Raw genomic sequence first — 17867 nt, 5'->3', positions numbered from 1 at the left:
AAAGGAGCACAGTGCCTAGCACATTTAAAGTGTCCCATGAATGGGTGATGATGGGGTAAAAATAAAGGACTTAATAAAAGGACTTGCTTAGAGTTATCTGACCAGTAAACTGCAGAGATGAAACCGGACAAGAACTGGAGCCTCCTAATTCCTGAACTTTTTGTTTCCTGTGACACCTGACTCCCTCCATGTAAGGGAATTATAAGAGAGGAGATTGGTAAGGAGCATCTCTGGAGAGTGCAATGGTCAGGAGCTCCGGTGAACACATAGGAATTGATCCACTATGTTCTAAGGGACCACACAGTGTAGTGGGAGGTGCACAGGTCTGGTTAAAACCTCAGTTCCTCCTCTTACATGGTTCTGTGGCTTTGGGTAAGTTATTTAACCTTTCTGTATCTCATTTCCCTCATCCATAAGAAGGGGATAAAATGATTAAAGGAAACAATGCATGTAGACTACATAAAACAGTGCTTAGAACATAGAAAACACTCAATAAATGTTAGCAATTATTACTTAGAAAGATGGAAGGACCTATATTTTAGAGCATCTGCTGTTTTTTATTTGCCCCACCCCCTCACTCTGGCCCCTTGCCTCTAGAGAGGGTATGCAACTTAGAGTTCTATGGCTCCCTTGTCAATGCCTTTGATGTTTGCTTTTCCAGTTCTAGGAAAAGTGCTCTCAAAGAAGGAGGGTGGTCCCTACTTCACTGAAATTGCTGAAATCACGCCAGGGAAGCAATCACCTACCTCATGAAACCCGTGATTCAAATGAGGGAAAATGGGCAGTATTCAGTTTCCATGAGTCTGATACTCTGGACCAGCTACACAATTTGTGGAGCCCAGTGCAAAATGAAAATGTGGGGCTTCTTGTTCAAAATGTATTAAGAATTCCAAGACAGCAACACAGAGCATTAAACCAAGTATGGGACCCTTCTGAGCCCATGTACAGGTTGCACACCCATGAAGCCAGGCTTGCAGATGCTTTAAACTTTCTACTTCACCTTTTCATCTTCCTTTTGAGTCATCTTTTTATGACTCTTGCCCCAAACACCTGGCAGAAAGTGTTTCTCTTGCCCTTGATCTTTGCATTAAACTTGCTTTGCATTTTGGAATCCAAATACCTGGATAGAAATTTGGATTCCACCCCTACTGGCCTGTACACTCATAGGAATGATGCTCCACTCTCTTTAATTCTATTTTCTCATTTGAAAATTGAGGATAACGATAATAATAGCAACCTTATAGACTTACTATGAGTATTGAAAGAGCTAACAATTTAAAAGTTTTAAAATAGTATCTAACACAGTGGTTCTCCACCCTGGCTGCATATTAGAATCACCTCAGAGCTGTTAAAAAGTGCCACTGTCTGGGCCCCAGCCATGACCAATTAAACCAGAGCCTTTGGGGGTGAGGCCAGGACAACTATAGTTTTAAAAAGCCCCCCAAGAGATTTGAATGAACAGGAGGGTTGGGGACCCCTGGTCTTGTGTATGACGAGTGCTCAATAATAAATAATAAATGCTATAATAAATTTTAAAATACAAATATAAATAATATAATAATAAATAATAAATGTTGGCCAGTTATTATACAGCTTGCTAACAAAGAAGTAAAATGTCCTATAGTTCAGTTTTTCCCCTGATCAACTCTGCATCTGGCTTCTTTCTCCCACTCCCATGTGCTTTGATCCAGCATGTACCCGCAACCAATATAAATCAAAACAAAAGATGTCTTGCGGTGTTCCCGCTGAGACAAAGGTACCTTTGAATACAGGTCTTCCCATTAACCCAGAGATGAGAGGGGAAATGTCAATTCCTCCAACAGGGCTCCTTCCTTTGATACCAGGGTGGTGTATATGCCAAAAGCTCTGTACTCTGCAGGTTTCGGGGGGCAGGGAGGACTTCAATCGAGTCACCAGAGATCCCTAAATAATGCAAAGCAAAGAGAGACAAGGAGGTGGTGAGAATGTTAATTTCTTAAGCTTGTATTTCTCTCCCATCAGAGTGGATAATCATCTTTTTGAAAATGCCCTTTTGTCATATTTATGATGGTGACACATCCATTATGAATACAGTAGCTCATTTGCAATATGACCTGACAAATACTGATGTGTTCTAGGCTACATTTAATTTCAAGGTAACTAAAATCATATGTGTTTCTTAGTAACCGGGAAGGGTTCTGATCACATGAGGCTTAAAATAGTAGGGTCCTCTATGACTCGTCCTTCATAGTGAATCTACCAATCGGGACCTGGACAGGTGTTGAGGGAGGAGCTGGAGGAGTGGTCAGCTGAGTCAATTTGACCTTGAGGTCAATAGGATCTCACTCTCAAGCTGAGGTTCATAGATACATTGTTGGAGGGGAGCTGGCTGAGTTAGTCACAAACAGTTTCTTAACTGATATCCATTGACCATCTCCTCCAGCTAAATAATAGGGTTACAGATCCACAGCTCCTGGGACTCAGAATATAAAAGCCTATTTGTGGAGACCCTCAAAGGCCCAAGTCCCAGCATCCAAGAGTCAAATATATGTTTCATTTACTGAGACTGTGGGTCTAAGAGAAAAGAGCAGATCCTGCCCAGAGCTATTTACGTTCTAGTTGGCTCCCTAAATTCTAAGCACCTGAGAAGGCAATTCTTAAGGGATATTACAAGATAACACAGATTTAGAGGGCAAAAGAATTATCATAGTCAGGACAGTGTTTTTAATAAGTTTCGAAACCATTGTGAGTCCTAAAGTTAATTTAGTAGCCCAAGACAAACAGTTCCTTTTAGAATAGAATAGACTAGATCAGAGTGCTTTCCTTTCAGTTAAGTAAATTGTTAGGATTGAGTATTGTTTTCTGAAAGTTTAGCTTCATTTATCTACGTTTATGTGTGTGCGTATTAGGTCGTAATGTAGAATGGAATTTTTGCTGTGGTTCAAGGTCCAAAAGATTGATATTCACCATATTAGTAGACAGTGTCTATTCAGTGCAGAGCTTACAACCTGGGGACTCGCAGGATACATATGGCCCATTAGGAGTGAGTGAATTGGGAGTTTTATTATTGTTGTTGTTATTTTGTTCTGTGGTTCACAAAAAGAGGTTGTGAAAAAATATGAGTTGATGGCCAGCAGTTAAGTCAGGAAATTTTATCTTTTAAAAAGACAAATTTTTCAGTTTCTCTTCAAATACTAGAATATCTAGAAATAATGAATCTGAATTGTCACAGGCCGGGATAGTCCAGGTAAATTGTTTTCCCCAAAATGAAAAATCTGATAGGCAAGTCAAGTGGATCCATTTCTATAATATTTTCTATCCCTGGGTCCTTTGACTTGACAATGATTTTTTATCTGCCATATGCTCCTGCCTCAACCTACATTTCTGGCCTTATCACTCACCCATCTGCTGTTCTAGCCAAATTAGAGAGTTAACTTATCCAAGGATAGTTCCCACCATCCTCTGACTGTGGCACTCTCTCCTCCCCAGCCCCTCTGTCAATTGAATGAAACCTTTACCAAAGCCCAATTTAACTATATAGACCTTCCAGAAAGTCTTTCTGCCTCTTTCTTTATCTCTGGTAGTTCCTATCCCTGAATTCCACTAGTATATTGTACTTCTTTACTGGTCTTGCAGTACTCATCATTCTCTAAAATATATCATCCTTATTTATCATCATCTGTCTCTCTGAGTAGGTCATGAGCTCGCTGAATGCAGAAACCATGTCACATTTGTCTCTGCTTTCCCATCTCATTGCTCAGACCAGTGAATTGCATAAAGCAGATACTCAATAGTTGTTTGACAAATTGAATTACAAAGACTTCAACATAAGGTTATTAGTTGCAGCATTGTTTGATATAGCAAAAAATTGAAAACAATCCAACTGTCCATCAGTTGAGTTTGAATAAATCAGCTATGCCACCTCTATAAAATGGAATATTCTAAGGCTATGGAAAATGATTTAGATCTATTTTTGGTGACGTAGAAAGATGTTCAGGACATAATAGTAAGAAAGCAATTGACAGAACCATAGAGAGAGCATTATCCAAATAATTTTTAAATAGACATTTCTAGGTATAGAAAAGATCTGAAAGGATATTCATTCACCTCACAGATGTTTCCTGAATGCCTACTATGAGTTAATGACTATTCTAAGAGCTGTATGTATAAGAGTAAACAAAGTGAAATGTCTATGCATGTGGAGTTAGCATTCTACTAGGGGAGGGGATAGAGAGAAAAAGCTGTATTTAAGATAATAATAAGTGGAACAAAGAGAAGTAAAACAGGAATACTGAATAAAGAGTGATAGGGCTGGTGCAGGGAACATTTCAATATTATTTAAGGTGTTTAAGAAACACCTCTCTGATGAGAAATTATTTCCCCAGAAACCTGAAATAAGACAATAAGTCATGTAGGTTTCTGGAGGAAGAGGATTCCAGGCAGAGGGAACAGCAAGTGTAAAGGTCCCGAGGTACAGTGTACTTGGTGTGGCAGGATAGAGTAAGTAAAAGGAGAGAAGGTAGGAGACGAGATAAGCAAATTAATGGGAAACCATGTTATGCAATGCCCTCTAAGGGAGTTTGACTTTTATTCTGAGTAGAGTGAAAAGACTGGTAGGCTTTCGAAAAATTATCAAGAAATTGGTAATGGACATATTAAGTTTGAGATGCCTATAGGAGTTCCAAATGGGAGGTAGAAAGTTGGATGCATGATCCAGAGTTCAAGAGTGAATTCTAGGCTGGTTTTATAGATTTAGACTGGTATTTAATTCCATTTTCTAGTTAGGTGAAACTACCTTGAAAATAAGTGTAGAAGGCAAAGAGGTCTGAGGACTGAGCCATATATTATTTTGTCATTTAGGGAATGAAAGCTTAAGAGAGTCCAGCAAAACTTAGAAGGAAGGACCATTGAGCAAAGAGATAAAGGAAAGAGATATGTGAAGGAAGCCTAGTGGCAAAAGTATATCCTCAAAGAGGAGGATGAGATAAATTCTATCAAATTCTGCTCAAAGGTTGAATAAGAGGAGGACTGAGAAAAGGCCATTGAATTTTGTGACATGAAGATCACTGATGACCTGAATAAAAGCAATATTGGAAGAATGGTAGGGACGAAAGTCAGAGTAAATTAGGATTTCAAGAGAGAAGGGGAGGCAAGGCTGACAGTGAGTTTATACAACTCTTTCAAAGCCCTTTCAAAATTAAGGAATATCAGACAAATTGAGACTCATTCTAGAAATCAACTGGCCTCTTCTCCACAAAAATGTCAATGTCATAAAAGATAAAGAAAGGCTGAGGAAATGTTCCAGATTAAAAGAAACCAAAGAGTCATATCCATTAAATTCTATACATGATTCTTGATTGAACCCTGGATCAGGGGAAAATTGTTATACTGAACATTATTGAAAAAAATGACAAAATTTGAATACGGATTGCATTTTAAATCAAGATATTGTATTAATGCTAAACTTCCCAAATTTCATCATAGAATTGTAGTTATGTAATGGAATGTACTTGCTCTTAGAAAATATATCAGAAAATGATTCAGAAAAACACAGTAAATATATATACATCTATGTGAGTGTGTATATATATATATATATATATATATATATAATAGATTTATATATATGCAGGATATAGAAAAATATATATATAAAATCTAGATGAGGGGTACATAGAAGTCCTCTGTATTATTCTTACAAACTTTCTGTAAATTTGAAATTATTTTGTAATAAAACTTTTTGAAAATGTTATAGTGGTTATTTCTGAGAAATGAAATAATGGATTTTTTTCTATCTCCTTATCTCTATTTTCTTTTTCAACAGCAGAGATCAATTATTTTAAAACGTAAGTATTTTTAATGACATTTAAAGTATTTAAGAAAACGTATCAGTTAACTTTATCGACCACTCAAAAGGGCAGTGTTTTAATGAACTGAGCAAATACTTACTTCATGAGACATATTTATCAGATTTTTTGAAGTTATAGAACAAGATTTACAACAGATCTCTACTGATGAGATTATACACCCACATATGATACCTTGTGGGCCAATGTTCACTTCTCAAGAAAAAGGAAGTTAATACATTGGGATATTGCTTTAAGTATTTTAATGTTAGTTATAATGATAATGCACTAAAATGAATTAATAATTTTGAATTTTTCTTGACTGAATTGCCAGAGGTTTCTTTAGGGCTTAAATTATTGTTTCTATGTTTTATGTGTTGGCTTTACCATCACAGAGGAGAAATATGAAAAAGCAATTAACTATATCCTCCAGTCTCCCTGAGAAATTGCTGTAGGGAATCTGTGAAAGAAGGGGTAGAGTTAGCATAATCACAGATCTGTTTAATCAGATTCTCACTCTGGGGAAAATCTGGTTTAACACCCCATGGCTATCAGAACAAGCTTGCCATTATCACTTAACAGATTTGTGGTGGAAACTCAATAGCCATTTGTTGATTAATTGTCAAGAAAGGGAAGAAAGTTTATATCAGAGACAACTTGACTTTGCAAGATCTAGCAAGGTTACCATCAACTCTCACCGACTTAGAGTTTAAAATATTGGCCATAGTGTTAGGAGGCTGAGTGGAATTTTTTAAAATGTCAATCCATCTAACAAGAAGGATAAGATAAGTTTGTTGACCACAAGCCTAAGAGCACTTTATTGACTTAACAGCCAAGTAAGAAACAAAAATGAGGGAGAGAAAAAGTAACCAGTTAAAGAAGGTAGAGTGACAGTATTTTGCTATCAAGATTTGTAATTCTTGATAGCAAAATAGCAATTGAACTAAGTCATTTAAATCAAGCCTTTAAAAATAATTATAGAGAAATATTTTTAGAATTATTATAGGTATTTTTGAAGGTGTTTAATAATATATATGTGTTAGTGCCTGTATCTCAATTTCAGTTTCTGGCAACATGGTAGACTAAATAATCTAACTGACTCTCGACTAAAAGTAAGTAAAAGTAAATAAAAATATGAATATCTATTTTACTGCTTTGACAAATTGGCAAGAATGTAAGAATTCTCCAGAGACCTAAAGTTAAGGGAAAACAGGAGTCCAACATGGTAAGCAGAGGACCAGAGCTCACGTTTACCCCAAGGGCAACTTCTGAACCCAGGTAACTCTGAATTTCACTTTTCATGGCCTCACAGAGAGTGAAGACATAAGAAAAATCTCTCAGAGTGGGAAGCCTACTAGGAGATTCCACACATTAACCTGAGCTAGAAAATTACACCGTCAGCAAGCAAACTAGAAATAAAACTGTACCTCTCAGGAGTAGAAAATAAAATTAGCCATCTAAACCTTGTTTCTGGATGAAAGCCAGGAGGAAATATCTAAAAATTAAAAAGAAAAGTGCACACATATACAAAAAAAAATTAAGTTTCCATAAAGGATAGACAGTTGAAATATGTACATCTTTAAAAGATAGCATTTGCAATAGCACCAACAAATGAATCTAACCAAAGTTGCACAAGACCTTAACAACATCAAAAACCTGTGAAACTCTATGGAAACATATTAAATAAGAGCTAAATAAATGTAAAGATGTACCATGGTTCATAGACGGGAAGACTCAGTATTATAAAAATATTGCTTCTCCCCAGATTGATCCATATATTCAATCTGAATAGTTTTTACTTTGAAATTTGGCAAAAAATTATACGATTTAAACAGAGGACAAAGAACAAAAATAGTCAAAACATCCCATAACAGGAAATGTATAGAGAAGATATTTGCTTTACCAGGTATTAAGAGTTATAAAAATCTAATATTTAAGATAAAGTGGTATTGGTCCAGGGATAGATGAATAGACTGGTGGAAATGAGTGGAGAACTCAGAAATATATCCACACACCTATGGAAGTTCGATTGACAGACTAGTGGGAAACGGGATTTTTCTATAAATAGTTCTGAAACAAAACTGACTCCAAACTAAAGCAAGACAATTCCATAGGAATTAAAGACCTAAATGTGAACAGCAAGAGTATAACAATTTTAGAAGGCAAAATAAAAAACATCTTCACCATTCTGTCCAAGGAATTCTCCATTTTTTCTGGAGTTGATCTGTAGTGGAGATAGATTTCTTAAACACGATAGAAGTAGAAACCACAAAGAGAGTTAAGTTCAATTACATTAAAATTAAGAGCATCTGTTCATTTAAAACACCATGTGGTAGAGACTTGAGTACTCCCAAATATCAGTGTGGGAGTATTCTACACTTCCCAGCCTCCTTTGGGGCCGAATGATGAGATGCAATTTGGACAGGAGTGACAGAAGCCACTTCCAGGCCTTGCACTTAGAAATAACCTACAGAGTCCTCAGCTTTCCTTCCTTTGCCATGTGTTTTCTAAGGCACAGCTTCAAGAGAGGACCATCGACTAACATCAGCCTTTGTTATCCACTGAGGTTCAAGGTTTATTTGTTACTCCGGTTTAGCCTATGCTATACTGATTAATAAAAGCCATAGATAAAATGATAACTACAAAGTGGAGAAGTCATTTTCAGTACATCTACTTGACAAAATATGAGCATCCAATACATTTTTTAAGTTCTATGAATTCATAAGAAAAGGATAAACATCCCAATAGAAAAATGGGCAAAAGATTTGAACAACCTCCTTCATAATGGTCAATAACCACATAAAAAGATAGCCATTCTCTAGTAAATGAGAAAATGTTACCTCACCGTTTTCACTCCCATCAGTAGGACAAAAATTTTTGAAGTCTGGGGACTTCCCTGGTGGCGCAGTGGTTGAGAATCCACCTGCCAATGCAGGGGACATGGGTTCGAGCCCTTGTCTGGGAGGATCCCACATGCTGTGGAGCAACTAAGCCCATGCGCCACAACTACTGAGCCTGCGCTCTAGAGCCCACGAGCCACAACTACTGAAGCCCGTGTGCCTAGAGCCCGTGCTCTGCAACAAGTGAAGCCAATGCCATGAGAAGCCTGTGCACTGCAACAAAGAGTAGCCTCATGGGGAGACCTTCAAGATGGCGGAAGAGTAAGACATGGATATCACCTTCCTCCCCACAAATACAACAGAAATACATCTACATGTGGAACAACTCCTAAAGGACACCTACTGAATGCTGGCAGAAGACCTCAGACTTCCCAAAAGGCAAGAAACTCCCCACGCACCTGGGTAGGGCAAAAGAAAAAAGAAAAAGCAGAGACAAAAGAATAGGGACGGGACCTGCACCAGTGGGAGGGAGCTGTGAAGGAGGAAAGGTTTCCACGCACTAGGAAGCCCCTTCACGGGCGGAGACTGCAGGTGGTGGAGGGGGGAAGCTTCGGAGCCACGGAGGAGAGCGCAGCCACAGGGGTGCGGAGGGCAAAGCGGAGAGATTCCCGCACAGAGGCTCGGTGCCGACCAGCACTCACCAGCCCGAGAGGCTTGTCTGCTGAACCGCCGAGATGGGTGGGGGCTGGGAGCTGAGGTTCCGGCTTCAGAGGTCAGGTCCCAGGGAGAGAACTGGGGTTGGCGGCGTGAACACAGCCTGAAGGAGGCTAGTGCGCCACAGCTAGCCGGGACGGAGTCCAGGGAAAAGGTCTGGAGCTGCCAAAGAGGCAAGAGATGTTTTCTTGCCTCTGTTTCATGGTGCGCGAGAAGAGGGGACTCAGAGCGCCGCCTAAACGAGCTCCAGAGACGGGCGCGCGCCTCGGCTATCAGCGCGGACCCCAGAGACGGGCATGAGATGCTAAGGCTGCTGCTGCCGCCACCAAGAAGACTGTGTGCGAGCACAGGTCACTCTCCACACCTCCTGTCCCGGGAGCCTGTGCAGCCTGCCACTGCCAGGGTCCCGTGATCCGGGGACAACTTCCCCGGAAGAACGCACGGCGCGCCTCAGGCTGGTGCAACGTCACGCCGGCCTCTGCCGCCGCAGGCTCGCCCTGCATCCGTACCCCTCCCTCCCCCCGGCCTGAGTGAGCCAGAGCCCCCGAAGCAGCTGCTCCTTTAACCCCATCCTGTCTGAGCGGGAACAGACACCCTCAGGCGACCTACACGCAGAGACAGAGCCAAATCCAAAGCTGAACCCTGGGAGCTGTGCAAACAAAGAAGAGAAGGGAAATCTCTCCCAGCAGCATCAGAAGCAGCGGATTAAATCTCCACAATCAACTTGATGTACCCTGCATCTGTAGAATACCTGAATAGACAATGAACGAATCATCCCAAATTGAGGAGGTGGACTTTGGGAGCAAAGATATATATATTTTTTTCCCTTTTTCTCTTTTTGTGAGTGTGTATGTGAATGCTTCTGTGAGTAATTTTGTCTGTATAGCTTTGCTTTTACCATTTGTCCTAGGGTTCTGTCTGCCCGTTGTTTTTTTTTTTAATATAGTTTTTAGCACTTCTTATCATTGGTGGATTTGTTTTTTGGTTTGGTTGCTCTCTTCTTTCTTTCTTTGTTTCTTTTTTTAATTACTTTTAAATTTTTTTATTTTTAATAATTGTTTTTTTATTTTTTATTTTAATAACTTTTTAATTTAATTTCCCTTCCTCCCTCCCTCCCTCCCTCCCTCCCTCCTCTCTCTCTCTCTCTCTCTCTCTTTCTTTCTTTCTTTCTTTCTTTTTTTCTCCCTTTTATTCTGAGCCATGTGGATGACAGGATCTTGGTCCTCCAGCTGGGTGTCAGGGCTGTGCCTCTGAGGTGGGAGAGCCGAGTTCAGGATGTAGGTCCACCAGAGACCTCCCAGCTCCACGTAATATCAAACAGCAAAAATCTCCCAGAGATCTCCATGTCAACGCCAAGACCCACCTCCACTAACCAACCAGCAAGCTACAGTGCTGGACACCCTATGACAAACAACTAGCAAGACAGGAACACAACCCCACCCATTAGCAGAGAGGCTGCCTAAAATCATAATAAGGCCATAGACACTCCAAAACACACCACCGGAAGAGGACTTGCCCACCAGAAAGACAATATCCAGCCTCATCCACCAGAACACAGGCACTAGTCCCCTCCAACAGGAAGCTTACACAACCCACTGAAACAACCTTAGCCACTGGGGGCAGACACCAAAAACAATGGGAACTACGAACATGCAGCCTGTGAAAAGGAGACCCCAAACACAGTAAGTTAAGCAAAATGAGGAGACTGAGAAACACACAGCAGATGAAGGAGCAAGGTGAAAACCCACCAGACCAAACAAATGAAGAGGAAATAGGCAGTCTACCTGAAAAAGAATTCAGAGTAATGTTAGTAAAGATGATCCAAAATCTTGGAAATAGAATGTAGAAAATACAAGAAATGTTTAACAAGGACCTAGAAGAACTAAAGAGCAAACAAAGAATGATGAACAACACAATAACTGAAATTAAAAATTCTCTAGAAGGAATCAATAGCAGAATACTGAGGCAGAAGAACAGATAAGTGACCTGGAAGATAAAATAGTGGAAATAACTACTGCAGAGCAGAATAAAGAAAGAATGAAAAGAATTGAGGACAGTCTCAGAGACCTGTGGGACAACATTAAACGCACCAACATTTGAATTATAGGGGTCCCAGAAGAAGAGAAAAAGAAAGGGACTGAGAAAATATTTGAAGAGAGTATAGTTGAAAACTTCCCTAATATGAGAAAGGAAATAGTTAATCAAGTCCAGGAAGTGCAGAGAGCCCCATACAGGATAAATTCAAGGAGAAACACGCCAAGACATATTAATCAAACTATAAAAACTTAAATACAAAGAAAAAATATTAAAAGCAGCAAGGGAAAAACAACAAATAACATACAAGGGAATCCCCATAAGGTTAACAGCTGATCTTTCAGCAGAAACTGTGCAAGCCAGAAGGGAGGGGGAGGACATATTTAAAGCGATGAAAGGGAAAAACCTACAACCAAGATTACTCTACCCAGCAAGGATCTCATTCAGATTCAACAGAGAAATTAAAACCGTTACAGACAAGCAAAACCTAAGAGAATTCAGCACCACCAAACCAGCTTCACAACAAATGCTAAAGGAACTTCTCTAGGCAGGAAACACAAGAGAAGGAAAAGACCCACAATAGCAAACCCCAAATAATTAAGAAAATGGTAATAGGAACATAAATACCGATAATTAACTTAAATGTAAATGGATTAAATGCTCCAACCAAAAGACCTAGACTGGCTGAATGGATACAAAAACAAGAGCCATACATATGCTGTCTACAAGAGACCCACTTCAGAACTAGGGACACATACAGACTGAAAGTGAGGGGATGGAAAAAGATATTCCATGCAAATGGAAATCAAAAGAAAGCTGGAGTAGCAATTCTCATATCAGACAAAATAGACTTTAAAATAAAGACTATTACAAGAGACAAAGAAGGACACTACATAATGATCAAAGGATCAATCCAGGAAGAAGATATAACAATGGTAAATATTTATGCCCCAACATAGGAGTACCTCAATACATAAGGCAAATGGCTAACAGCCATAAAAGGGGAAATCGACAGTAACACAATCATAGTAGGGGACTTTAACACCCCACTTTCACCAATGGACAGATCATCCAAAATGAAAATAAATAAGGAAACACAAGCTTTAAATGATGCATTAAACAAGATGGACTTAATTGATATTTACAGGACATTCCATCCAAAAACAACAGAATACACTTGCTTCTCAAGTGCTCATGGAACATTCTCCAGGAGAGATCATATCTTGGGTCACAAATCAAGCCTTGGTAAATTTAAGAAAATTGAAATCGTATCAAGTATCTTTTCCAACCACAATGCTATAAGGGTAGATACCAATTACAGGAAAAAATCTGTAAAAAATACAAACACATGGAGGCTAAACAATACACTACTTAATAACCAAGAGATCACTGAAGAAATCAAAGATGAAATCAAAAAATACCTAGAAACAAATGACAGTGAAAATACGACGACCCAAAACCTATAGGATGCAGCAAAAGCAGTTCTAAGAGGGAAGTTTATAGCAATGCAATCCTACCTTAAGAAACAGGAAACAACTCAAATAAACAACCTAACCTTGCACCTAAAGCAATTAGAGAAAGAAGAACAAAAAAACCCCCAAAGTTAGCAGAAGGAAAGAAATCATAAAGATCAGATCAGAAATAAATGAAAAAGAAATGAAGGAAACGATAGCAAAGATCAATAAAACTAAAAGCTGGTTCTTTGAGAAGATAAACAAAATTGATAAACCATTAGCCAGACTCATCAAGAAAAAAAGGGAGAAGGCTCAAATCAATAGAATTAGAAATGAAAACGGAGAAGTAACAACTGACACTGCAGAGATACAAATGATCATGAGAGATTACTACAAGCAACTATATGCCAATAAAATGGACAACCTGGAAGAAATGGACAAATTCTTAGAAAAGCACAACCTTCTGAGACTGAACCAGGAAGAAATAGAAAGTATAGACAGACCCATCACAAGCACTGAAATTGAACCTGTGATTAAATCTTCCAACAAACAAAAGCCCAGGACCAGATGGCTTCACAGGTGAATTCTATCAACTATTTAGAGAAGAGCTAACACCTATCCTTCTCAAACTCTTCCAAAATATAGCAGAGGAAGGAACACTCCAAAACTCATTCTACGAGGCCACCATCACCCTGATATCAAAACCAGACAAAGATGTCACAAAGAAAGAAAACTACAGCCAATATCACTGAGGAACATGGATGCAAAAATCTTCAACAAAATACTAGCAAACAGAATCCAACAGCATATTAAAAGGTTCATACACCATGATCAAGTGGGATTTATCCCAGGAATGCAAGGATTCTTCAATATACACAATTCAATCAATGTGATACACTATATTAAGAAATTGAAGAATAAAAACCATATGATCATCTCAATAAATACAGAAAAAGCTTTCGACAAGATTCAACACCGACTTATGATAAAAATCCTCCAGAAAGTAGGCATAGAGGGAACATATCTCAACATAATAAAGGCCATATATGACAAACCCACAGCCAACATCGTTCTCAATGGTGAAAAACTGAAACCATTTCCACTAAGATCAGGAACAAACAAGGTTGCCCACTCTCACCACTGTTATTCAACATTGTTTTGGAAGTTTTAGCCACAGCAATCAGAGAAGATAAAGAAATAAAAGGAATCCAAATTGTAAAAGAAGAAGTAAAGCTGTCACTGTTTGCAGATGACATGATACTATACATAGAGAATCCTAAAGATGCTACCAGAAAACTACTAGAGCTAATCAATGAATTTGGTAAAGTAGCAGGATACAAAATTAATGCACAGAAATCTCTTGCATTCCTTTACACTAATGATGAAAAATCTGAAAGAGAAATTAAAGAAATACTCCCATTTACCACTGCAACAAAAAGAATAAAATACCTAGGAATAAACCTACCTAAGGAGACAAAAAACTTGTATGCAGAAAACTATAAGACACTGATGAAAGAAATTAAAGATGATACAAACAGATGGAGACATATACCATGTTCTTGGATTGGAAGAATCAGCATTGTGAAAATGACTATACTACCCAAAGCAATCTACAGATTCAATGCAATCCCTATCAAACTACCAATGGCATTTTTCACAGAACTAGAACAAAAAATTTCACAGTTTGTATGGAAATACAAACAACCCTGAAGAGCCAAAGCAATCTTGAGACAGAAAAACGGAGCTGGAGGAATCAGGCTCCCTGACTTCAGACTATACTACAGAGCTACAGTAATCAAGACAGTATGGTACTGGCACAAAAACAGAAATGTAGATCAATGGAACAGGATAGAAAGCCCAGAGATAAACCCACGCACATATGGTCACCTTATCTTTGATAAAGGAGGCAAGAATATACAATGGAGAAAAGACAGCCTCTTCAGTAAGTGGTGCTGGGAAAGCTGGACAACTACATGTAAAAGAATGACATTAGAACACTCCCGAACACCATATACAAAAATAAACTCTAAATGGATTAAAGGCCTAAATGTAAGGCCAGACACTATAAAACTCTTAGAGGAAAACATGGGCAGAACAGTCTACAACATAAATCACAGCAAGATCCTTTTTGACCCACCTCCTAGAGGAATGGAAATAAAAACAAAAATAAACAAATGGGACCTAATGAAAATTAAAAGCTTTTGCACAGCAAAGGAGACCATAAACAAGACGAAAAGACAACCCTCAGAATGGGAGAAAATATTTGCAAACAAAGCAACTGACAAAGGATTAATCTCCAAAATTTACAAGCAGCTGATGCAGCTCAATATCAAAAAAACAAACAACCCAATCCAAAAATGGGCAGAAGACCTAAATAGACACTTCTCCATAGAAGATATACAGATTGCCAACAAACACATGAAAGGATGCTCAACATCACTAATCACTAGAGAAATGCAAATTAAAACTACAATGAGGTATCACCTCACACTGGTCAGAATGGCCATTATCAAAAAATCTACAAACAATAAATGCTGGAGAGGGTGTGGAGAAAAGGGAACCCTCTTGCACTGTTGGTGGGAATGTAAATTGATACAGCCACTATGGAGAACAGTATGGAGGTTCCTTAAAAAACTAAAAATAGAACTACCATACGACCCAGCAATCCCACTACATATACCATGAGAAAACCATAATTCAAAAAGAGTCATGTACCACAATGTTCATTGCAACTCTATTTACAATAGCCAGGACATGGAAGCAACCTAAGTGTCCATCAACTGATGCATGGATAAAGAAGATGTGGCACATATATACAATGGAATATTACTCAGCCATAAAATGAAACAAAATCGAGTTATTTGTAGTGAGGTGGATGGACCTAGAGTCTGCCATACAGAGTGAAGTAAGTCAGAGAGAGAAAAACAAATATTGTATGCTAACACATATATATGGAATCTAAAAAATAAAAGAAAATGGTTATGAAGAATCTAGGGGCAGGACGGGAATAAAGACGCAGACCTACTAGAGAATGGACTTGAGGACATGGGGGTGGGAAGGGTAAGCTGGGACAAAGTGAGAGAGTGGCATGGACATATATACACAACAAATGTAAAATCGATAGCTAGTGGGAAGCAGCCGCATAGCACAGGGTGATCAGCTCAGTGCTTTCTGACCACCCAGAGGGGCTGGATAGGGAGGGTGGGATGGACATGCAAGAGGGAAGAGATATGGGGATATATGTATATGTATAGCTGATTCACTTTGTTATAAAGCAGAAACTAACACACCATTGTAAAGCAATTATACTCCAATAAAGATGTTAAAAAAATAAAATCCACAAAAAAAAAAGTGTAGCCCCCACTCTCAGCAACTAGAGAAAATCCGCATGCAGCAGCGAAGACCCAATGCAGCCAAAAAAATTAAATAAATGAATAAATAAATAAATTTTTAAAAAATGTTTGAAGTCTGACCCTACCTAGTGTTAACAGAAATATGGAACATAGGAATTGTTATTCACTGCTAATGGAAGTAAAAATCAACACAACTACTTTGGAAAACATCTTAGCAATGCATAATAAAGGTTAAGGAGCTCATACTCTTCCACCCAGTAATTCTCCCCTTGTTTATGTACTCTAAGCTGGTGCTGTCCAATAGAACTTTGATGATGATGGAAATATTCTATAATCTTTTTGTCCAATATGGTAGTCACTTGCCCCATGTGGCTACTGAGCACTTTAAATGTGGCTAGTGTGACAAAGGACCTGGATATTTTAATTAATTTTAATCTTAATCAAAATATTGTATTTAAGAGCACAGGTCTAGGTAAAGAAAAAAAAAAAAAAGAACTGGGCCACTTACATTTCTGGGAAGAAAGAGTAGAGACAGTTTTTCTTATTCCTCCCACTAAGTTTAACTAAATTTCTGGGGGGATTAGGGGAGGAGATATGTATGACTCTACACAGTAAAGACAAGGCAAAGTGGCTGGGATCTAGGGATCTTATTAAGAAGATCAAAAGACAAACTAAATATATAGGCAGAAAATATTCACAAACCATATATCCAACAAAGGTCAGGTATTCAGAATATTTAAAGAACTGTTAGAGCACAACATTAAAAAAAGCAAAGAATCTAAATAGAACAAAGGCAAAAGACATTTCACCAAAGAAGATATATACATGGTAAATAAGCAGATGAAAAGATGTTCAACATCATTAGCCATTATGGAAATGAAAACAGAAACCATAAAATGATTTCACTGTACTCCTATCAGAATGAATAAAATAAAGCACAATGACAATACCAAAACCTGGCAAGGATGTGAAGAAACTGAATTACTCAAGTATGCTGTTGGATATGTAAAATGGTACAGCCACTCTGGAAAACCATTCAGCAGTTTCTTAGACAACTAAAGATGTAGTTATCATACGAGCCAGCAATTGCTTTCCTGGGCATTTAGCATAGAGAGATGAGGAACTGGGTTTACACCAAAACCTGGACTCAAATGTTCATTGCAGCTTTATTTGTAATAGCCAAAAACCAGAAACGCCAGAAGCTGTTAAACAGGTAAATGGTTAAACAAACTATGGTACATCCATACCATGCAATATGCCTCAGCAATAAAAAGGAATGTACCATTGTTACATGTAACAAGCTGGATGAATTTCCAGAAAATTATGCAGATTAGAAAAAGCCAGTCCTCAAAGGTTATATACTGTATGATTCCATTTACAAAACATTCTTTTTTTTTTTTTTAATTTATTTATTTATGGCTGTGTTGGGTCTTCGTTTCTGTGCGAGGGCTCTCTCTAGTTGCGGCAAGCGGGGGCCACTCTTCATCGCGGTGCGCTGGCCTCTCACTGTCGCGGCCTCTCTTGTTGCGGAGCACAGGCTCCAGACGCGCAGGCTCAGTAATTGTGGCTCACGGGCCCAGTTGCTCTGTGGCATGTGGGATCTTCCCAGACTAGGGCTCGAACCTGTGTCCCCTGCATTGGCAGGCA

The 17867-nt window shown here is 38.7% G+C and overlaps 1 protein-coding gene across 1 annotated transcript in view; it reads right to left on the bottom strand.

Annotated features, from left to right (window-relative positions):
- TAFA1 (TAFA chemokine like family member 1) overlaps positions 1 to 17867 on the bottom strand; it is a 766369-nt gene that overhangs the window by 614094 nt on the left and 134408 nt on the right. Inside the window, exon 4 of the mRNA XM_082412441.1 lies at positions 1761 to 1923. The gene's annotated coding sequence lies outside the window, so the exon portion shown is untranslated. The remainder of the gene's footprint in view (positions 1 to 1760; positions 1924 to 17867) is intronic.

The sequence above is a fragment of the Balaenoptera physalus genome (genome assembly GCF_965194825.1).
Source record: "Balaenoptera physalus genome assembly, chromosome: 11".
NCBI lineage: Eukaryota > Metazoa > Chordata > Mammalia > Artiodactyla > Balaenopteridae > Balaenoptera > Balaenoptera physalus.
The sequence above is the reverse complement of the archived record's forward strand: the minus strand, read 5'-3'. Positions and strand labels throughout refer to the sequence as shown.